Here is a 24594-nt window from a genome sequence, read left to right on the forward strand (position 1 = left end):
TATCGGCATCGGCTGTTTTTTTTCGTCGATTTTCTTTTCTTTGATTTTTTTTAGATTTTTTCCCAGCATGATTTACAGACAGTTCAATAAATGTTCCTTTTTTAAATTGAGACTTGTAACATTTGTTATCGTCATTGTGTAATTTTTATGATGTAAATTGAGGGAGCAAAAGCAGTATCCATATCGGTCGATCCCTAATGCAGTACGCTTCTGTACATGAAGCACCTGGGATTTGAACATCAGGTTACCGTGCAGGGCTGCTACTTGCTCCTTGACGACGTGTACCTCAAATTCACTGCGTGTCACATGGGATGAACTGGTCTGCTAGTAAACAGTAATACGAGTATCAAGCACAGTCATCTCATCAACATTGTGTATCAAACATCCCTCTGCTACTGTGTACGGCCTTCCGTTTATAAAGCAAAGATCTCTCGCTGAACACAGGATTCGACCAGAGTAACCGTATGTTTAACTGTATGTCAAGCATACCTCCGGCTCAACCGAAGCCAGAGGTAAACGGAGCCGGCAGAAGAACAACACGCTTTGATATCCATCTCGGCTGTCGTATGACGAGCTGCATCCCAGCCACACACCCTCCCCCCCCCCACACACAGACACCAAGAGGAAACGAGACCTGTTGTCTGTGTACCGTGTGCTTTTTCCTCGTCAACACATCAAGGAATGACATATGGGGCCCTCACCCCATATCTGGAAAGGGGATTAAAAAGGAGAATCACTGGGGTGCAGTATAGATTATACAGCTGGAGAATGTGTGTGTGTGTGTGTGTGTGTGTGTGTGTGTGTGTGTGTACATTCATCTCCTTATGTATGCTCTCTGCCGGAGCATGAACCGGCATATGTTGACCACATTTCACTGGCACATTCCTTTGACCTCGGAGTCAATTGGTGCATGTGTGTGTGTGTGTGTGCATGCATGCGTGTCTGTTATCCTGGTATTTGTGCATGTGCGTGTGTGTGTGTGTGTGTGTGTGTGTGTGTGTGTGTGTGTGTGTGTGTGTGTGTGTGCATGTGTCATCCCTCCCCTCGTTGGCTTGCTGGGTCCACCCGTCGCTTGCTGTATGAAGCCCCAGCATACGTTGAATCTGCACTCACACAGCATAACACTTCACCACAGAGCGCTGGTCAGGTGGGGCATTCAGGTAGACTGGGTACCCCCAGCCTGTTCTGCCCGCGATTTGAATCCGCCCCGCAGAAGGGTCTGGAGAAGAGCAATACATTTCTTTCTGCTTCCGATATTTCAGCGTTTTTTCGGCGGCCAATCACCAAGCTGGCTTCCCCCCCCCCCCCCCCCCGGCGAACTATTGGCTGGTTTAACACGATGACGACAGGGAAGCGGACGGCAGCCAATTGCGTACAGAATCAGTTGAACTAGGCCCGTTCATCACGCCTCTTGTGCTGAAGAAAAGAGTGAGAGGAGCCAGGAGGTGAACTCTTCTGCCTTTCCTGATCCATACACATTAATGACGCTGAAGACTTTACTGTGAAGGACGTGTAGCCTCTGAGAACGGGAAATGAACCTACGAATAACACAACTGATTACATTCACAATTATTAACACCCCCCCTGCCACCTTGAGAGCTATTCATTGCATTCATCCATTCATTTTAAACAACACACTACTCTCCATATTTTCCTGGGGCCATTGCTTAGGAACAATTACAGTCAAAGTCAACCTCCGCATCAGCCTTAATCATTATTTATGTGTAATTAATTAAATCTCCAGAAAGATGGCTCATCCAATAAAGAAAAACCCTTTCTGACCTTGCGGGCAGGACAACAGCGCAATGCAAACACTGCTTTAGCTTATTCCGATTTATGTAAAACAGACACACAGCGAGGGTTAGCTGCTTCCCCAAGGTGAGTTGGTTGGTCGACTGTTCTCCAGCCACGCTCAGCCTCCACAGCCGTAAGAAGGAGCTCCTGTCCTGGCCAAACCTTCTGCAATTCGTTAGTGTCCTCATTCGTTGTCCCGATGACTCCCCCCCCCCCCCCCCCTAACTCCCGAGACACCTGTTGGTTGTGTGTCTGTCTGTCAATTCATTCCCCTCCCCTTGTCCTCTGCACACCTGTCAATCATCTGCAATCATCTCCATCCACCCCCGCACTACAAGAACCCTGCGGCAACAGCCAGCCGCCGCCAAGTGTGGTGCCGTCCACGGTTGGTCTACGTACCGAGAGAAAGCTCATACGTCTGTCCGTTTGGACAGACAGACACCTTGTTGTCTGCCTTCATTCATGAAGTCATGTTGACCTCACTGAGTATGTTGAGTTGACTTCACTGAGTATGTTGAGTTGACTTCACTGAGTATGTTGACTTCACTGAGTATGTTGAGTTGACTTCACTGAGTATGTTGAGTTGACTTCAATGAGTGTGTTGAGTTGACTCCACCGAGTATGTTGAGTTGACTTCCCTGAGGTACACACACAGCTCTTCTAAAGTAAATGCTAACTTTCCCCCCTGCATGGTGTCTGTGGTCTGTTGTGGACAGAGCTGTTTCCAGCATTAGGACGGGGGGTCGTCTCTACAGGGAGTGCAGAGGGGAATTGTGGGACGGCATCTTCTAATTAATTTACTGCTAGATTACACTGGATAATACCCATATCATTACAACATTAGGCTGACAGGGGTCCTGCTGTAGCTGGAGTACGAATGAGGGACAAATTGTAGCTAGTGTGTGTGTGTGTGTGTGTGTGTGTGTGTGTGTGTGTGTGTGTGTGTGTGTGTGTGTGTGTGCAGCAGTGGGGGTATTTTCACACACACATGCACACAAGCACACACAAACTCACAAACAGAGACAAACACACACACACACACAATGAGGGGTGTTGTGGCCCTTGGGACATGTCTAAGTGGGAAATGATGTCTAATTACACACCAACAGATGTACACATGGGCAAGAAGCCTATTGCATAAATCACCCAGACAAAATAGCATTATGCAGAGGGCCTGACATGTCACTGCTGGTGGAGACATGGCCAATTCAGAAGCCTGGGCCGAACCGTGACAAAATAAGTTGTTAGTTTCACCGAAATTGAAGATTTGAGGACTCTTAAATAAAATCGGGAATCATATCGGTGTAATTTTGATTTATACTCGTTGCCTGCTTTATGAAGTCACAGCCACACGGGTCTCATTGCTCCTGTGACCCAACCTGGTTGGTCCCAAGATGTACCTTTGTCATTAAAATGAACTGAGAATTCAGACAATCTTTTTCATCGCCGACTCCCAATACAATTATTTTTGCGTAAAACATATTCAAAAGTATGCAAACCAAATCCCTTGCAGTCATGGAAGTTTAACTTTTCGCTGTTTCTAACGAAGCAGAAATGTCCTTGGGGAAATTCCAATCTTAGGTGAAATTCAGAGTGCATATTCTAGCAACTCCTTCGGAATATTAGTAGGTTGTTTTTTCTTCCGGGAAACTCTCACTTTCTATTCTCCCTTTAACTCAGCCGATTTCCCTTCGCACAAAGGCAGAAAAAATACCTAACCATTCCACCGGAATTCTCTCTCTCCCTCTCCCTGTGTTCAAACTTTTCAGTTGCTCCCTCTTTTGTGTGACTAATACCTTCATGTCTTTCAGAGTCTCCTCTGCTTCCCTCCTTCGCTCAGCACACCGCCCCAGCTCCCAGACAGGCCCTGCCCCTCATTATACACCACTTCCACTCTAGTTCCCAAGATTAGGCAAATGAGGGCCCTGGAACCGGGTCCATAGACAGCCCGTCAGACCCCCGACCCCTCTGAGAAAAGAAACGCCTGACATTCAGCAGCGACAACACAAACCCCAACCAGAACCTTTGAATAATTACACAATTTGATAATTGTTGATATGATCCAAAAATTGTTTTTTGAGTGTGTGTGAGCCATGAAATCGTCCGGGAGTCCATTAAAGTAGAGTTCCTTTATGCCTGCTCTCTGTGGAGTGGCCCGGTCCTCTTTCAGGAGAGGGGACTCCGGTCAATGACAATGGGACATTCTTGAGCAGCGAGGCGAATCCTTTCACAGAGAAAATAAAATGAAAGCTCTCGAACAAAACAAATGACTCGCAATGCACACATAATTCAGCGTTAATGGACTTATTTCCTGCCGGGAAGTAATCTTCAATCCCATGACACAGTCTCCACTGTCTGCCAGGAAGTTTTTTTTGTTTTGTTTTTATCAATAACAAATTTACTGTTTACATGTGACCCAAGTGAGCAATGATAATAAAGAAATAACCTTTAAAAGTAGCAACACCACACCCACGTTACACACACAACGGAACGTACACACACACACACACACACACACACACACACACACACACACACACACACACACACACACACACACACACAGTTGCATCGATGGGCCTAGTTGGCAAACACGCAAGAATTAGTATTCTGGACTGGAAGTGAATAGAGAGAAAATAGCCATATTTAATAAATGAAATCCGCTTCAATAACAGAGGCAGCTGCTCAGATTCTGCAGTGCATCCACCCATCCAACAGCCCAATGTTGTACATCTGATTCCCACCTTCCACCCCAACCTGCTCCGGGTCATCCCACCCCCATAACCTCCTCACCTCCTCCCATTCTGACCGACAGCACTGCACCCGTCAGCTGATCCCGGGTCAGAGGTCACAGCACAAGGGAGCTACCCCCTATACCGTTCTCTGGCTGAGAATGATAATGAGAAAGAAAGCGTGTGTGCTAGGAGCAGTTGGTTCTTCACGGCTCATCTAAGGAGACCGGCTTTGTTTGTGTGCGCGCCGTTGAGTAGGCTCTGCGCTGCGAGTGTAATAGCCCAGGTGTAACATCCACGCACTGTGTTAAGGTCAGGCCTAAGAGGACTTTACTGCAAGGGGTTGATTCAACATCACACCCCGATGGATGGTGTCCTCCATTAAACGTCCCGCTGATCAGTAGCACACAATGCTTGTTATTGACCGGCTGTTCGGACCCAGAGGCAGACGCATGCAAAGCTCGTTAAAAAGATGGAAACCTCAGAGTCCGCTGCCGGAGAAAGTGCTGCAATTAATAAAAAAAAACTTTATCTGAACTCTGAGCTCGTATAATGTCTCTCAACGCCCCAACACCCCCTGGCATTCCATTTAGATCAGAGCGGAAAACATCTTAACTTGGAATGTGCAAAAATATATAAAAAAAGGTTAACAATTTCTGGATTTGATTTGACTTCTAATCCACACTTATAATAATGACCAATAAATGAAAGAGAAGAGTGCGGAGGGCTCTCTGGCTCTGATAGCCCCTCCTCTGGTACATCGACCCTCCTCTGAATATGCCGTTTGTTTATTAACAGACCAGGGTGGTCCACTGGGCTGTAAAATAAGCGCTGACTGAAGAAGCTTAAAGGAGACGGGATTTGATGCATCAACTGTCAGGAAGAAAATCCCCTCAAAACGCCGACATCGCTCGGGTTTACAGTCATCAGAATCCGTCTTTTGCGGACTTAAGCATGACATCTGGAAGCAAGGGGGGTGAAAAAAATGAAAGTTGGGTCAAATGTGTTCTATAGCGCCGACTTAGAGAGCACGTGGCAGCCCCTCAGACCCCAGAGCAAAGTGTGAACGCTGTAGCAGTCGGGCGGGGGAGGCAACGGCCATACATCATGGTGGGCAGTTACTGGTCCGATCTCCGCTGGACTGCAGCCAGCGCTGCACTTTCAGGCGCAGAAAAAAAAAGACACCTTTACCTTCTGGAGGAGACGTAAATTCTCCCTGATTGGAGTTAAACGCTTTCATTCTGTGGACACGGGGCCTATTACGCGGGCGGAACGGCGCACTCGACAGGGGAGAGATGGTTGTGAAACACAAGGAGGTACTCGGCTAATGTCCGGAGTGGACCACGTCAATAAGACTTAGGTTGATGTGGAGGACGGCACAATGGAGTGAGATGGATTAGAAGCGGCTGGATGCATGCCCCCCCCCCCGGTGTGATCACTCCTCTCCAGTACAGCCACATGTCAGGGTAAAGGATAGCCGGCCCACGGGCCAAGCCCTTGTCATCGATGGCTCTGGATGCCTGCTCCCCTCCATGCAGACTTGCCGTGTAAGCAGAACGGTCAAACACAATAAAAAGCTGCGCTTCATTTCTGCCACAGGCGAAATATCTCGTTTCCCTCGACCGCAGTGTTGCATATCGTAACGTAAAACACACACGCACACACACACACACACAGCCACACACACTCTCAGGCACGTAGGCCTACACACAGCCACACACTCACACACAGACACACACTCACACACAGCCACACACACAGCCACACACGCCCGCAGGCACGTAGGCCTACACACAGCCACATGCACACTCACTGGCATGAGCACACACAGAGACACACACATACACAGACACACTCATGCATGTCACGTGTGGGTAGGCACCTACGCACACAGTCACACAGACACACACACACACACACACACAAAACACACACAAAAACACACACCACCACACTACAGTGGCCTCAGTGGGCCCAGTTTGCAAACACGCTAGAATTAGCATTCCGGTAGCATCCGCTAGCCTGGCCGTCTAGAAGAACAAAGAGAGCGAGCGCGCAGCAAACAGCCTTTCACCGGAGCTAACAGCCTCCCTGGCCGGGACACACCGGCTATATTTAGCTGGGGCATATTTTAACGGCAGTCCTGTGACGTTATAACCCTGTTACAGATTGAATGAATAGATAAATAAATAAATGAATGAATAATACTCTGAACATGGGGAGAGGATGCCAGTTATGGTGCTGACATTGGAAACGTGATGACTTCTTGCATCTGCTTTGTAAACGTAGTGTGACCACGGATACACTAACAGTGCTGTGGTGTGTAGCACGGTTTCTTGTGCTTGTGTGTACTTTGAACTTTGGTGAACTGGTCTTATATAGACAGAGGTAACTGCTAGGTAGATGATAGCATTCAGTATCAACATGGTGTATTCATGTTAAAGGATGTTAAAGGAACAGACCACCGTGTGCTGGCTCGTAAACTGAATGCAAATAGTTCAAGTTCAAGTTCAAGTTTATTATAGCCATTTCAACAATATAAAAAATACAGTTGATAGGAATGTGTTTTGGTATGCTCACATGTATCACACAGCAACAATAACAACACGACATAACAAGACAAAAAGCCAAACGGCACATACAATAACAAGGAGTACAACACTTAACGCACATAAAAAAAACACACAATGCATGGTTCACAGAGAATTGCAGCAGTAAAGTACAGTAGAGCAAAAAGTGCAAAGTGAGGTAAACCATGAAGTGCTTAGTGCATGTCCAGGTGGCGTATAGCTTCATGGGCCGTCCCATAACATGCACACATGCATTAGCAGGAAGAAGCTAGCATTAGAAAGCTTTAACAAGGGCACATCTAGGAACAGTTTAATAGTTTGTTATTTCTATTCAGAGTACAGAATAAGCTCTGAAGGTGACACATCGCAGGCACAACTTTAGGTCTATACTGTGACTAAGTCATGATGCTTTTTAGACAAAAAGTACTTTGTGACAAAAGTCTTGGCTTTTCTGAGGATTGAATATGCTGTATAGTTTGCTTCCAAGTAGATAAGTAATTTTGTATTCTGTTAGTGCATCGTGTTCTCTTTATACTCTCTATTAAACGCAACTTGGCACACCAGATACAAAGATAAACCAACATCTGAGACTGTTTGTACACCAGGGATAAGGGTTAAAAAAAAGAAGAGTACATTTCGTAGGGAGCCATTATTCAATGTTAATCCAAATATAAATTGATTGTGTTAACCAAATCTTTTTCCTTTTTCAGCAAGACCATTGGGTCGCCGAGCCCAGGGTTCGTTGCCGTGAGAACATTCCTGTCCTCAATGAACAATTCCAGGAGGAGGGAACACATTCTATCTCCTAGCAGACCTAGGAGCTAGCAGGGGGCAGGCATTACTAATCAATCTGTTTTCAGTGCAGAGTCTGTACTGACAACAACAAGAACAGACCAGCACCGAGTGCGGCGTCTCGGTTTACAGCGAGAACGGCGTCTTCCCGTCCGCACAGCGCGCCGCTGACGAGCCAGCCAGGTCAGATCTCAGGAATGATCGGCTGGATTAATGTCTGAACGCCGGGTCCCCAAGTCCCCGGTATCAGACTCCATCTTCCTCAATGCAAGGGTTTTACTCTTCTTTTGTTCCGTTTGTTTGAGCGTTTATTTGTGCAAATAGTTAATGCAGTAGTTCAGGTCATGTCGGGGCACTGATGAGACACAGACCAGTCTTTGCCCGCAGACCCGGGGCGCTATATAGAGACATATGATAAAGGCGGCTCTGTGGTGGAATCACTGAAGGCCAGCACTGGTGAGGTTGGCCCGAGCGGATATATATTAGTTATCTAGAACCATCTAGAACATGCCCAGAGCAGATTGCGGTCTGGGTTCTTCTCCAGTGGAGCGCTCCAGCCCTCGGTCTGCAGAGTGGCCCAGAGCCGTCTGGACCAGTCTTTACCGGTCTGTACCGGTCTGCCTCTTACTTTTTTCTCCTTCTTCTTGTTCTTATCCAATCATAATCGTAATATCGTAATATATCTATATAATGCATCACAGTGAGGCATCCATGTTCCTTTTTTTAAATGAGACTTGTAACATTTGTTACCATCATTGTGTCATTTGCATGACGTAAATTGAGGGAGCAAAAGCAGTATCGGCTACAAATATCGGCTCAAGAAAATTGGCAGTCCGTATTGGTCATCGGCTAAGGCTGATGAAAAAAATTCGGTATCGGCATCGGCCCTAAAAAAAAAATCGGTCGATGCCTACTTCCGAGGCCAGTGAACACCATGAGGCGGTGTGCGCAGCGCTCTGGTGTGCACAGGGCTTAGAGGAGCAGTGTGGCCGGACCGGGCCTGGATCAGCTCCAGTGGAAACAGAGAGTGCAGATCCCACTAAACTGCACTCAGCGGGCAGCCCAGTCCTCTCCTTGATGTGCCCTGCACCTCGTAAAAGCCGGTTCTCCTCGCTGTGTTCCAATCCCTCTGAGGGGGGGGGGGGGGGGGTTGGGGTGGGGGGTGGCTCATCCCCGCTCCGAGTGTGTTAACCATGGTGGGGGACCCTCCTGTAGCCTCTCAGGCTCACAGGTCGGGTCCTAGGGTTCCTGTGCGGTACGGTTCCCTCTCTCTCTCTGTCCTGTCCGTAAAGGCACCAAACGCCCATGAAAATAAATGAAAAACACAATCCCTTTGGAATTTTAGGAAGATCCTACATTGCAGCGTTTTAAAGTCTGCTTTATTAGATGTTATGTAGTCTGATTCTCTGCTATAGCTCCAGTAGGACTTCAGGTGGGGTTTGGGGGAGAGCTGAATGCTAAGTCTCCCACTCAGAGCAGAATAATCCCCTTACTCCAACTGGGAGGCTGCTGGGGACTGGGAGGCTGCTGGGGACTGGGAGGCTGCTGGGGACTGGGAGGCTGCTGGGGACTGGGAGGCTGCTGGGGACTGGGAGGCTGCTGGGGACTGGGAGGCTGCTGAGGACTGGGAGGAGGCTGAGGACTGGGTGGACTAGGAGGCTGTGTGCCAGCGGAGCGAGCGCAGGTGTAATCTATCTTCACATAAATGCACATCCACGTCTGCTGGGTGATGGGGGGGGGGGGACTAACCTTAGATCCCCCCCCCCCCCCCCCCCCCGGCTCAGCTAATCTCCGACGGGGGGCATGTCCATCATCGTCACACAATAACAGGCGGGCTCCCAACATTCCTAATGAAGGGATTAGCGGAGGTCTTCTCCTGTTCCTGCAGCCCGCGGGCCGTGTTCAGCCGGCTGGCCATCCTGGTTCCACCCTGGTTCCAGCCTGGTTCTAGCCTGGTTCTATCCTGGTTCATTTGGTTCCATCTTGGTTCCATCTTGGTTCCATCTGAATGCTAGCTGGTTGGGGGGGGAACTGAATGCGGATTCAAGCATTCAGTTTCCCCCAACCAGCTCACACTGAGAGCCAAGATGGCCGCTCGGTGGATGAAGCCCGTATCACTACGGATCTCCCTCATTCAGTGGCTGGAGGCAGGGGGCCCGGGGGCAGGAATGGCAGGAATAATGTGAGCATTAACTGCACGTGCTGACAGAGACAACACACTCGGCTGCCTTCAACACAGGGCACTGCTCTCCACCAGTAATATAGGATTAATGTTTTGAGGAGAGACGCCGTGTGTTTCTGGTTGTGTGTGTGCTCTCTGCCCGAGGTATCTCCTGGGAAGGAATGACCTATGCATCACTGTGTGTGTGTGTGTGTGTGTGTGTGTGTGTGTGTGTGTGTGTGTGTGTGTGTTTGTGTGTTCATGCTTTTATGAGTTTGTTAATGTCTCTGTGCAAGTGAATTACACTTTGCACGGGCCCAGCTCCCTTATGAAAATTTGATGATTTTTTTAAAAGAAAACGTATCAAATCATCCGAAAAGGACGGGCGCCTTAACAGGATCCAACAGGTTCTCAGTGGAGGCTTGTGATTGGTAGGGAGGAAACCTTCAGAACTTTGCAGGGGCCGTCTGCATGTGAAAGGTGCTGAGGTTGGTCTGTCTCTACTGGTAAAGGCAGTTTTTTCTCCATCTTTATTTAGATTATGTTCAGAGTAATTTTCTATATGCTAACATACGTTCCATGAGGACATTTTCTTTTCTTTTTTTATGTTTGACAAAGCACTCCTAAAGAAATTCCTGAAAACGTATGATGACACTTTTGGCTATTGCTGGCTGATAATGACAAGTATTCATTGTCCATACCTTATATCATCGATATCAATGTGATATTAATAATGTGTTACCATCATTTATGCCAATTTCTTGTAACAACTCATTTGCCGCAAAACAAATGAGATTAAAATGGTTATGATGACCCAAATGACAAAGGCATCATCTTTTCACTTCTGAGAACGAGAACAGATACATCAGAAAATGAGATCCCTTTTAAAATGTAATGAATCGTACATGGCCGGGAGAAAAAAGACAAGATCTGAGACAGGATAATATCTTCCTTTTCCAACATTATGGCAATATATGAACCAGCTCCAATTCAGTGGAGGAATAAGAATCAAAATGTCAGCCAACCAAATGAAAGGTGACCTCGACTTTGTCACCATGGCAACCGAGCCCAGAAGGCGGATACGGTGTGTAATTTGGTGCTAAACGTATCGGACATACGGTATGGAGAGAACGATGAAGAGCGCCTGGACACAGGAGAGAGCACCTGGACAGAAGAAGCTCTTAACTTTTAGTCCAACCCTCCTCCTGTCTGACAAGCTTAAAGTAAAACATAGATGTACGTTAATGGAAGATCCTCCTCTGTCATCAAGCCCTCTGCAGACCACTCAAAAAAAAAAAAAAACCTCCATCAACAAACACAAAGCAATCTACGCCAAAGAACACTGTTTTGCAATTTGAGGGGTATTCATTTTATTTTCCAGACCAATTCTAGTCTCAATTGGAGGGAAAAAATAAATAAAAAATCAAGCGTGGCACATTTTCAATCTCACAAACACGGGATCCTCCGCGTTCCGCTTTTGGGAATGTCAGGCAATTATTGAAATGGGAAAAAAAGAATGAAAAAATACTTCTTTTTTACTCCTCTTTTTTTTAATGGAAGGCCAGATAAAAGTAGTCCTATTAAAGTAGTCCTTCGTATTGAGGATCCATGAATGAACTCTCTCGCTTGGCTATTCATCCACTCCGCAAGAGGCATTCTGGCTGCATCAAACCAAATGTGTGCGGAGAGCCTGCCAAGGGCTCCGGCACTCATTTTAAACTGATTACAGAACAGGGGGGTGGGGGGCAGGGGGGAGGCAGGGGGGAGAGGGGACGAAAGGACGAGGGGCGTACGAGCTCCAAGAACCGTTATCTCTAAGTGTTTCTGCAGAAAGGAGAACTCAAATCCGCCGAGACCGTCGGAGCGTCCAGGCCTAGCAAACACGTCAGTGCTTTAATTGCAGCTCGGTGATTAAGGTTCAATGGCCACGGTGATTGATATTATCGTCCCCAAACTGTGTTGATGAGTCATCCTACGCCTCATAAACCACCACTGTTAGCGGGCTTAAAGGGCTACTGTTCCCCCTGGAGTGCTGGGCCCCAGCGCTAGTGGATGCAGACCAGTGGGTGGGCTGGTAGGCTGGTCTAGCCGTCGTCCAACTGGGAGACGGACAGGCTCCTGTGTGATGTCACCATAGGGGAGGGTTTGAAAGGACTAACGCCGCGTTGACACTGCATCCGTCCGTTGACGGATCTCATTGACTTTGCACGGGGCGCTCTCGAAATGCACAGATAAGCCAATCAGATCGCGTAATGCAAATATACGCAAAAACACTTTCCAATGAAATCACCTTTGTAATACAACCCGGGAAGACACATAGATATGTCAAAAAGCCCCCATCCGTCAACGGACGGAGGTAGTGTGAACGCGGCGTTACACTGGCTGATCAACATTCCATCCGCTGGTGGAATAGGGGTCCTTTAAAACAGAGCAGATCTCCTGCTGTCGGAGTGTGCGGTTGAATCTGAAATGTTTTCTGCTATTTCTGGAAGAGGAGGTTCTACTCCTACTGTTCCCCGGGGGCAATGCATCCTGGCTTGTTGTTTGTTTGTTTCTCTCTCTGCACATTCAAAAAGTGGAGGAGGCACCAACCTGGAAGGCAATGCTGCATAATGCATGAACACATTCCAGGAGGTTATCTGGACTTCAAATCAACTCCTGTTCAGCCCCGACACTGATCTGATACCAGCCGGTCCTGCAGGTTCTACCAGAGACAGGAGAGTGTAAGCAGAAGGTTCTGGGTTCATTCCACAACATCTGCAGTCTAACCTGCAGGGCTCCTCCAGTGAGACGCCGAACCCACTGTCCGCTGTCTCTGACGTCACGCGATGTCGTGCTGGGTGTAAAGTATCCACTTGCATACCTCGAGAACCACTGCGCTAGAGGAACCCTGCAGTTTATAGGTGTAACAGCACCGACCTTTCCTGAGTCACCTTGAACATGATCTCTTTTTAAAGTACTACCCCCGCTTATCTAATATAACTCACGCGTACAACCTACCGTCATCATTATGCCCTTGAGCAAGCGAAAGAATGTACAACCGCACAGACCACCACAAGGATCTAACGCCAGTACCTTCCTCTCATCATCTTTTACAACAATACTACTGCATACATTTAGACAAAGCGAATCCATCGTCCAAAATCGAAACTTTCGCAAAAGACGATAGAATATCCGGTACGTGGCTCTAAGCGTCTTCCTCGCTGCGATATGCTCTTCATGTCATATCTACCGCCGCCTGTAGAGAGGGGCTCCGTGGCAGGCCGGGGGCGGTAGGAGAGAGCCCTGCTCCAGGGAGGGATGTGGTCGGGACGGAGGCCGAGGCTGTCAACCGCTCTGCTCTTTATTTCACTCACAGCTCACTGCGCTCAGACAGCAGGGCTCAGGGTTTTGTGCTTCCAATGCAGTTTCGCTTCACTTCAAGGACAAACCGAGCCCGATGCTGGATATGTTATGTAGCAGGGAAACTAAACAGTCGGTCTGCACTGTTTGTAAGCAAAATCAACACGGCCCTCTGGGAGTTTATCCAACGTCAGACATGGAGGTACTCAACACGGTAACTCATGATACAATGCTCACTGTGTGGACCTGCGTCTCCTTTATAATCCCCGTCTGAAGGAAGTAGCCTGACCACAGATTTACAACCAAAGGTGTTTTTTCTAACATGTTTACATGAACAAATCAGAGACTTGGTACAGCAATACCCCCTGACTGACTAGTCTATCAATTAGCCCCTTAATTACACCCTGACCTAACCCTGATGTAAACCTCTGTATGCTACGGTTTCACTTGGATGTACTGGCTAGGGTTCGACTCTGGGTTCCAATGTTTGTACCTGTAGGCATCAAGACCACCGCCTACATCTGAATGTTATGTATCTCAATACACTTGAGATACAAGTGTATTGGAAATAGTCACTATAAACATTTGAATACACATTTGTATGAGAAGTGTAAACATTCTCGTCTTACTCTGAATTAACCTAAATACTTAGTAATTGAAAGCAGATCAGAAATGTATACAGGCCTCATTATTAACATTTCCATCCGTATCATTTCCAAAATGCAACCATGGCAGCAAATAAAGCGTATTGTTTCTACTTTTCCATGTTGGCTCAATGTTGGGTTTTAAAATGTGTTTGTCTTCAGAAGACAGAGCAGGTGAAAGCGGGGAGAGACCAAAATAAAGAGTGAAAGCAAGAAAGGAAAAGGTTAGGACGTGTTTTCTTCGTGCTCCCGCCTTTGTTTTGGTTTGAGGGTTGAACGCGGGACAAAGGAGCCAAGATGGCGGCGGCCTGCGCGGCCGCTGAGCTGAAGAGTCCTCCAGTCGTACCCACACGAGTGGACCGGTTTAGAACACATCTTTTGTCAACCAAAGGATTAGTTGTTTTTTGTCGGGAAATTTGGCCGCCTCGCAATTCACGACAAAGAAAAACACAAAAACTATGCTGGGAGGGAACAATCCCCCACCACACACACACACACACACACACACACACACTTAAGTGAAGTGCTGTTAAGGTAATTCCTTCCTGAAGCGACGAGCCACCTGAGCCACCACCATATTGACACAAGCGATAGTTGGAATGAATACTAACAAGGTTATTTGTTCTGGGAAGAAGAAACAACCAAAGAGCTATAGTGTCTAATCTAACACTTAGACGTGAGGAGCGGCCCGTCCGCTATAGAGAACGCCGCAGCTTTCAATGTAACGGTAACAACGCATCTCTGGCATGAATAAAATAAACAAATAAAAATGAAAACCATCAAATTCCATATTAGTTAACAGTCATTCTCTCAAGCCATCAAAAGACAAAGAGCCACAAATACTTTGTTTTCATCTGGGCGTCTCACTGGAAGGCGATGGATTATCATGTGGATTATGAGTTATGGTTGATGTTTGATGACAACATGTTGGTTTAAAGACCATCGTTGACCTGACCCTTAGTTCACACCCCGGCTGTCTAATCCCCCCCAGTCCTCTGGTTTACATCCTAATGCCGCCAACGCCAACCCTGCAGGTGTGAAGTTAGTGAGTGTGTGTGTGTGTGTGTGTGTGTGTGTGTGTGTGTGTGTGTGTGTGAGAGAGTGAAACCGTGAGTAAGTTTACGAGATTAGTTAAAGTCCTCACTAGACTCGCCAGACAGTTGGAAACCTTAAATTGGTGTGTGTGTGTGTGTGTGTGTGTGTGTGTGCGTGGTATTAGCAGGATCACGCCGCGCCTCGAGCAAAATATATCCACCACTTCAGACTCAAAGGCACTCTGAGTGCTCCTCTCTCTGAAACACTCTAATTCTCCCACACACACACTGTAATTCTCTCTCTCACACACACACACACACAGACTGTAATTCTCTCTCTCACACACACACGCACACACAGACACTGTAATTCTCTCTCACACACACACACACACACACACACGCATACAGTAATTCTCTCTTTCTCTCTCTCTCACACACACATACACACGCAGACTAGTGTGTGAGAGGGAGAGAGTGAATTACTAAGTGTCGGTGTGTGCGTGTGTTTATGTGTGAGTAATTCACTCTCTCTCACACACAAACACACACACACACACACACACACTCAAATCTTCTCACACACCCACATGCCCGCACAAACATACACACACACACACACACACACACCTACACAAAACCACACACGTGGTGCTGCCAGAGTCCTAGAGTGCTGGGCTGCCGGCTCTAATCCCAAACACATTTCTTGGAGGGGTCCGGCAGGAGGCTGCTGGTCGCTACGGAGACCCAGGGCGGACGCCACCTGTCTGCCTTCTGTCCACCTCCCTGCCAGGCGACCGCGGCGAGAGGCTGACACTCAGGTATGCAAAGGTGAACCCCAGGACGTACAAACTGTTGCTGCTGCGAGGGACATCCGGATAACATCAGAGGGGGGTCAGGACGGCGTGTTAGACTCTCAGCCGGAAGGTTCCGGCGGTCTACTCCCACTGTGGGGAACTGGGACGCGTTGACATGCCTACCTCCCACCTGTAGGCAGCGTCTGAGCAAGATGCTCTGACCCTCTGTCTGCTCCTTAATGACCTCTATCTGATGCCACCGTCAGGCACGTTGGATAAAAGAGTCAATGAGAGTTTTGCAAATTTCCCCACTGTGGGACTAATAAAGGATTATCTTATCTTATCTTATCTTATGCCATGATTCAACTACCCTGGAGATCCAGAGTTCTCGCGAGAGCACAATTTGAATTTGCTCAGCGAGTCACTCTGGGAACGAGCAATATACTCACTCCCCGATTTCCCTGGCCCAGAACCTTAACCAATCACATCTGTGTATCTGATATAGGCGGGCCAAAAGCGTTGCTGTTTTACCGACCAGATACGGCAAGAGTCTTATCTATTTATTAGCTCTGCTGGTCTGGATACCTCACCCCTTGTATTCTTCTGATTGGTCGTAGTGTTATCCAATTGCGTGCAGTGATATTTTCAAATGCATGCTTGGGGCCACCCCTCGAGTTGGGCCATTTTCATTACTCGTTGCCAGACCCTACAGCTTTCTAGATGTGGGTCTGGATTTCCAGGCTATGATTCAACTGCAACTAGATTAGAATTTAAGTGTGCTCCTGCTTCTTAGATATGGGGAGTGATGTTTAAACACAACAGGCTATATTGTGCCGAGGTCTGTTTCTGTGTCGTTGGCCCAGTGGGTGGTCAGCCCTGTTAGTTTGGTTTTGTGTTGTTTTTTTAACATTAAACACCGACTCCAGAGGCTTCCAGCTGTGCAGTTCATAGCCCGTCAAACACGCAACATAATGACCGTAGTTATCGCAAAAGAACCGTGATGGATGGCTGCTCTCGAGGTTGTGAAAACAACAAAAGAGCATTTTTGTGTTTGTTTTCTGACAGATGTTTTTTTGTTTTTTTCCAGCCAGGCCAGCTTGTGCAGTGGAGTGTGATGGAAGCTGGGGGATTGATCAATTTTTAATCGTAATTCGAATTTATCGTTTAGGACGATTTTTTAAAAAGAAAATCGATTATTGAAAAAAAAAAAAGAGTAAAATGTCAACATGGGCTGAAAAAAGTGAGTGTGTAGAGTTTGCCTAAAGTCTGTGGCAACCAAATTTTGCTTTTGTTAATCATTGTTATTCTTCAAATTAAATCCAAACTTTAATATATATATATATATTTGTCATTTATAGAAAAAAAATTGATTAAAATCGATAATCTGGTTTGGTTCCCTAGTTTGGAACCCATGAATAACAGGAGTTGTACACCTCTAGTCGTATGCTAGGACTTATTCAACAGATGTAATGCCCTCGGCCTCTGGATGGATTCCACAGGCAGAGTGGATATCCTGGGGTTACCGCGGGTTCTGCTGGCCTTTCAGACGATCTGCTGGGGATTATCACAAACATGAGAGGAGGTGGAAAAAGGGGCATCATAACAGGTATAAATCACCTATCACGTAGGAAATGATCCTCTATCTCTGGACCCCCCCGTCAACGCCAGAACCCATTAGGCCTTTGTGATACGACCATGAACTCAGGGATTACCAAAGAATTTTTTTTTTGTTATTTTTATGATTTTGGTGAATGGGAGCAAAACGGAACGGATTGCCAGTTTAAATAAGGGCTGTCTGGCTGGCAGGAGGTGCTCTGTGTTAGATTGTAGGTTCTGATTCTGAGCACGGCGTGGACCGTAGGTCACAGAGGAGCTAGAACCTGGCTGTCTGTTTGTCTATTGATGGCACTCAACAACTCGTGGATCTAATCTGGGCTAAGACCCGGTTATTGATCTGGGTCGTGAGTGGCTATTGAATGATTGGAAAGCGATGAGGTCAGAGGAAGGAGTCACAACAACAACACACTTTCTTTTTTTTTTGTGTACAATACATAGCGATAGCCTTTTACGATGTAAGAAATTAACTAAGTATGTTTTGTGAATTTTTACAAGTATGGAAAATTCCCCCTGTTTAATAGAATTAAACAAGGTGAGAATTTCCTTCTGGTAAGTATCAATTGAGAATTGAGCTGTAAATCGCTGGTTTGAAGACGAAAAATTGATTTCAAACAAATAAACATTTAAATACAAGGCAATTAGTCATGCCTTTCTATTAGGACTACAGCAATTAAATCTAGCTTAGGCTCAGCAAAAAGTGCTGCAACAGCAATCTGAATGCTACAATGACACACACTGCAGTTATTACAATAATATAATAAGAGTATATTATGATAATAAATAATCCTATATTCATAATGAGTAGCTCATAATAACCACAACACAAGGGATCCCTTCCTCCACTCTTCAGTGAAGCCCTAGGGTCGTGACTGCTGTTCCAACACTTTGTGCACGCTGGCCGGGGTTAACTGTGGACAACTGGCCTCTTACCGCCCGCAGCCCAACAGTAATTGGACAACAGGCGACAGCAACACAAGCAGTGTATTCTCCTCTTCCGTTACTGTCCCAACCCCCCTTCCCTGGCATTTCTACTTTCCGGTTTCACTTAACGATCCCTCCACTTTCCAGCCTTTTTCGTTTTTTAGGTTGAGGGATTCACATTTTAGCGAGCACCAAGAACAAAATGGTCCCCGATACTAGATCATCTCAGAGGCGCCACTCGTGGATTCGACCGAATCACTGACCACTGACCATATTTAAGGATATTTTGTGGTAAGCCAATTTCTCAGTTTAGGAAATTCTGTTTTTGCCCTTTTCTGTTTATAAAAAGGACAGATGTCACAGTCCAAATGCCAAATAAGTTTCCTGATGCTATTTGAATTCCTTAAAACGCTGCAATTACACCTGAAATAGAAGACAGATTAAAATAAATCATACCCATATTCCTCCCTATCCAACTATCTCCTATTTAAATCAAGCCAGGTTATATTTGTTTAATAAGTGTGTACATCATAAAGCAGATGACCCGGTGTACGAGGGCTTCCACCACAGTCGGGATCATGGAAATGACCAGGTCAACCCCCATCTGTTCCAGACCCCAGACCCCCCTGGACCCCCCATCACTAATCAGATAATACTCTGCTGCAGGCGCATTAGTTTTGGGTCTGGGTCAGGTTGTTCCAGTCGGCCTGCCAGCAGACCTGTTGCTGAGTAAGGCCTCGGTGTATTTGTCCAAGTGTTTGTGTGTGCGTGCGTGCACATGTGCATGTGTGCATGTGTGCGTTCAACTGTACAGTACATCCAATTATTATTCATGTCTGCAATACACAGCAAATGGCTGTAATTCGTTTCTAAAGGCTGCATGGAAAATGTGTATTTATTTATATTTAGATTATTTAGCCTTTATTTACCCCGGGAAGGGACAGACCTCCGACACATGTGTGTGGAAATCATAGACTGAACACGGACCACAGGACATACATGACCACGGAGAACATGGTAACTACAACTAGTTACCCCTGTTAGGGTTTGGAACCCAGGACCTCTTGGTGTTATGATGGTTAGAAGATACAGAAGCCAGTCAGCACAGTGTCACTCAAGCACCGGTCGACAGAAGGACGCTCAGGGGAAGGGTCGCGACACCATGTCCTACCAAAAGGAATCAATCAAAGAAAAGGAAGCAATGTCGACTCAGACCACAACAACAAATCCAGATCACTGAGACCCTGTGAAGAACGGGTTGAACCACGCGGTGAAGCGCTGCTCAGGGGGAAGGAATCGAGTTTCTAATCGGAGGACGACGGAGAAACCAACCGACAAACAGACACGAGAATCCCGACCAAGAGTGAAGGACCCAGCTCGCTGTGGGGGAGGAGGGGGAGGCCAAGGGGAGGAGGGGGAGGCGGTGGGGCAGGGGAGGGGGGGAGGCCGATGGGGTAGGGGAGGGGGGGGAGGCCGATGGGGGAGGAGGGGGAGGCCGATGGAGAGAGGGGAGAGGAGGGGAGGAGGGGGAGGCCGATGGAGAGAGGGGAGAGGAGGGGAGGAGGGGAGGAGGGGGAGGCCGGTGGGGCAGGGGAGGGGGGGGGGAGGCCGACAGGAGGAGAGGGAGGCCGAGGGGAGGAGGCCGAGGCCGATGGGGGAGGCGGTGGGCGGGGCCTTTGTTCAGGTCTGTGCCGCGGGGCTGGAGGCGGCCAGAGGAAGCGGGAGAGCGGACTGGGAACAACAAGAAGCCGACGCCCCCTCGCCGGGTCGGGGCTGATGATGGATGTGATGTAATGCAAGGTGCACCGGCACAGACGGAGGATCAGGTAGAGGGAGAGAGAGGGGGAGGGGGGGAGGGTCCCATTTGTCATGCAGATAAGGAACGGGCAATCAGCCGCTCTTTGTCTCCCCCGTCTCGCGGAGGGGGTCCTCCGCCGGGGACACTGCGAGCCAGACACTAATCCTCCCGTCTTGTGTTCTCCACACACGCTCAGAAAGCCCCCGTCACACTACCTGGAGCGGGAGTGTGTGTGTGTGTGTGTGTGTGTGTGTGTGTGTGTGTGTGTGTGTGTGTGTGTGTGTGTGTGTGTGTGTGTGTGCGTGTGTGTGTGTGTGTGTGTGTGTGTGTGGTCTCTGTGACGGGGTCTGACCTCTCTCATGGTGCTCTCGCTCTCTCTCTTTCTCCCTCTCCATCGTCTGTCTCCCACTCTCTCTCCCTCTCCGTCTCTCCCCCTGTGTGTCCGTCACAATCTCTCTCTCTCCCCCTCTGTAACTCTCCCCACTCTCTCTCCCTTTCCCAGTTACTCTCCCCTCCCTCTCTCTGCCTCCCCCCTCTCTCTGCCTCCCCCTTCTCTCTCTGCCTCCCCCCTCTCTCTCTCTGCCTCCCCCCTCCCTCTCTTTGCCTCCCCCGTCCGTCTTTGTTACTCTCCCCCCCCTCTCTCTCTGCCTCCCCCTTCTCTCTCTGCCTCCTCCCTCCCTCTCTTTGCCTCCCCGCCATCCCTCTCTGTTACTCTCCCCCCCCCTCTCTCTCTGCCTCCTCCCTCTCTCTCTCTGCCTCCCCCTTCTCTCTCTCTGCCTCCCCCTTCTCTCTCTCTGCCTCCCCCCTCTCTCTCTCTCTCTGTGGTTCAACGGGGACAGCAGAGGACGGTAATAGCCGCCATATTGTAGCTCTCTCTCGATGTCCGTCCTAGCTTAAATGTCACATTCACTCTGGATCATTGCGTGATCCACAACTTTAAACATTTCCAAACTAGTGACTGGGTGAAGGCCAGTGGTGTGTGTGTTGTTTTCATCAAGGACTAAGACTAGAATGAGCAGCAAACTGAATTAGGGATGCACTGAAATGAAAATTCTTGGCCGAAACCGAAAACCGAAAATGAGGAAACCAAGGCCGAAGGCCGAAAACCGAAAACCGAAACACCAAAATAAAAAATTATTATGCCAATTATTAGTAGGCCTACCATTGCATTTATAGCTATGACTGTGTACTAACCTCACTAAAATCAAGGCATTGCAATTCAAAGAATAAATCAATTACAATTATTAAAAGTATAAAAATATTTATTTAGCACTGAAAAAACAACAACACCGTTTTCCGTTTTGCACTTTGCAGACGGTCCCTAAGCTCGTGGATGATAGCCGACAGCTCATAGAAGCTGTCGGCACTTTGCGGACGGTCCCTAAACTCGCGGCTGATAGCCGACAGCTCATAGAAGCTGTCTCATAGCGAGCCGTCGCTAAAGACGGCTCGTTTGGATGAAAACAAGGTTGTAGCTGGTTCTCTAGATTACTACATTTAGCTAGAGGTGTCATTTGTTTCACAATGTTTCACTGATGATGGTGAATGTTTCACTGGTTTTTGTTTGCGTCATCACAATTTCCTGTTTCGGCCGTGTTGTTTCGGTGATAAAAGTGTTTCGGTGGCCGAAATTTCGATGCATCCCTAAACTGAATACCTTCCACCCATGTGTTCACCACCGTTTCCTTGTCCCAGTCCCGACGCTGAATGGGAGAAACAGATCCTACCTTATGAATAAGAGATGCTAGCCCAGAGCCACAAACCGCAGCCAATTAGTATGTGCTAATTAAGATTGCAGGCTATCAGAACAAATCCTTGATGTAAAGCCCTGCCGTGAAATATAATGCAAGGTTATATGGAGGTAAGACGTGTTTTCTGCACTAATTATCTACTTACAGAGCGTGTGTTCAGACTCTATTAGTCAGCAGGAGATATCGCCGCAGTCAGCAGGAGATATCGCTTCAGTCACAGACCACGCTCACCCAGATGGGTTAATAAACTTTGATTTCATTACCAGAGTCACTCCCACCGAATTAAGCTCCAGTGTTGTCTCTGGTATTTCACACCGTAAAGTTTGTCCAATACAACCCTGCGATAATGTGCTTTGTGTAAAGCCTGACTGTAAATGTCATAGAAAAGTGTCTGTGAAGTGGCTCACTGATAAATCACCTGGTCGTTAGTCGCGCTCCACACATGGAGTTAATAGGTACTCACCTACCAATTGGAATGCATATATATTTAACCCCCAAACAGAGAGTAAACAGGGAGAAAGGAGGCGGCAATTTTGAGAGTAATGGCTCCGAATGTTGCAAACACTTGCCAAGGGCTTTGCTCCCCGGTGAACTCTGACAGCGTAATACAGCCGGCAGAAAGAAGCCATAATGCGCATCAACAATTACCGATACATTACCGAATCACAACACATATTCCAAACAGCTGCCGCCTCCCTTACCAAACGCATCAGCCAAGTACAGTCAAAGAAGCCTTTGTGACTGGAGGTAATGGACCTCCAGGGATAGGCATGTTGTTTTTTTTGTTATCCCAAAAACGGTATCATTTTTCACACAAAGCCAAGCCCTTGAAGGGGCTTTAAAAATACATATTTCTCTGAAATGCATCTGTTCTCTATTCACGACACACAGCACCTCTAGCGCAGTATAAAAATGGGTTAGGCCCATGCTGAAACTCTACCCTGGTTGTTCTTTGAAAGTGATCCAGCCGTTTGTGAACAGACACAAGCGTACATGAAAGGCACCAGATCATCCTCGTGGTTCACAACCTTAAAAAAAAAGGCTGGTTTTCCCACAAATCACAACATGATCGTCTGAAATATACCTGAACCTAAAAATACCCAAAAATGTGTCAACTGTTGTGCAGATGTTTATACATGGAACAGAATAATACCCATTCGCTGATGTGCTTTGAATGATGTTTAGAAAAATACACAACAATGCACAATAATGACATGCAATCATTTTTAAACACACACACACGCACACACACACACACGAACACACACAATTAACAGTCCTAAAGGGACCCATCTGTTTCATAACCAGGTTATTTTTTAAGAGAATGAAATATAGCCTCCATAATGTGAGCTTACAGCCCATTTTGTTGCATTTAATGGCATTTTCTTGTTTTTCTTCATGCTACATGGAAACCAAAATTTGCCTTGCGGGGACAATAAAGGACCTATCTGAGTTATTCACTTGCAAATACAACCTAATGTCTGATTTGAATAACATGGTCGAAAGAGAACTGAATAAGAATTAGGTTCATTTTGTTTTCCTCAAGAGTCGACAAATGTTCATTGAGACATTATGGTTCATCTTGCGATTCCTTCGCCAAACAGGGATAGGATCGCCTCAAGTTCAGCTGTTTTGAATCCTGTAATGCAGGCAGCGGGAGACTGCAGCTCCTCACCTCACATTCATTTATCTATCAGCATCTCAATAGTGTGGTTAGGACGGGACATATCTGTATTATATTTCCACTCAACTCCCTTTACTCCCTTTAAAGAAAAACAGGAAAAGTAGATAAGTGAAAAATAAGATCTGTGGAAAAATAGTAGTTTGTAAGGACATGCCTTGGATGTGAACTATGTAAAAAAAATTAGAACATGGGCTTAATTTATAATTTAATAAATTGTGTGTTGGCACCCATTCATACAGTACGAGGGGAAAAAACACACAATATATTAATAAAGGAATCATCTAATGAAAGCATTGCCCGAGGCAAAAAGCACAATGGATGGCTATTTTCCAATTTATTTGCTAATTTGTTTTTGACTTATCGCATTAATGAAATAAATGCTGCTTTGGATTTCAATTCAATTCAATTAGAAAAGAACAAAAACTATGTGATGGAGAAAAAATATTTTCCTTTTAATATATTTTATATTAAAAGGACAATATCAATTAATTAACAGAATCAACAAATACCGTACAATCTACTAAATTTCTCGACAAATATCCTTGGACAATTAGTACATAATCTATTGGTTAAATTTTAATATGATCCATTTCTAAAATACATAAAACCCCTACAGACTCAAAAGGCTACGAGGCCCATAGACACACCAATAAATTCCCCAGTGTGTTATTAATCTAAACAATGTTCATACTTTCTGTTTAATCCCTATCAGACCGGGCCCTGTAACTAGCCACAAACGTGATGCTTCCCCAGTCCATCAACCTATGGAGTAGCTCCTGGATGGATGCACTGCTATTGATTTACAGGTCGGCCGGCTTTCTTCATACATTCTGGGTTACACACAAATCAAGTGACAAACCAAAGCCATATTTCACCCCGGCCTATCCAGCCTCTCACGGCACCATTTGGACCCATAATCCCCCGACAAACATGGCTGGAAAGTGAGATATATGAGGG

Source organism: Micromesistius poutassou, assembly GCF_964030765.1.
Source record: "Micromesistius poutassou genome assembly, chromosome: 2".
Classification (NCBI taxonomy): Eukaryota; Metazoa; Chordata; class Actinopteri; order Gadiformes; family Gadidae; genus Micromesistius; species Micromesistius poutassou.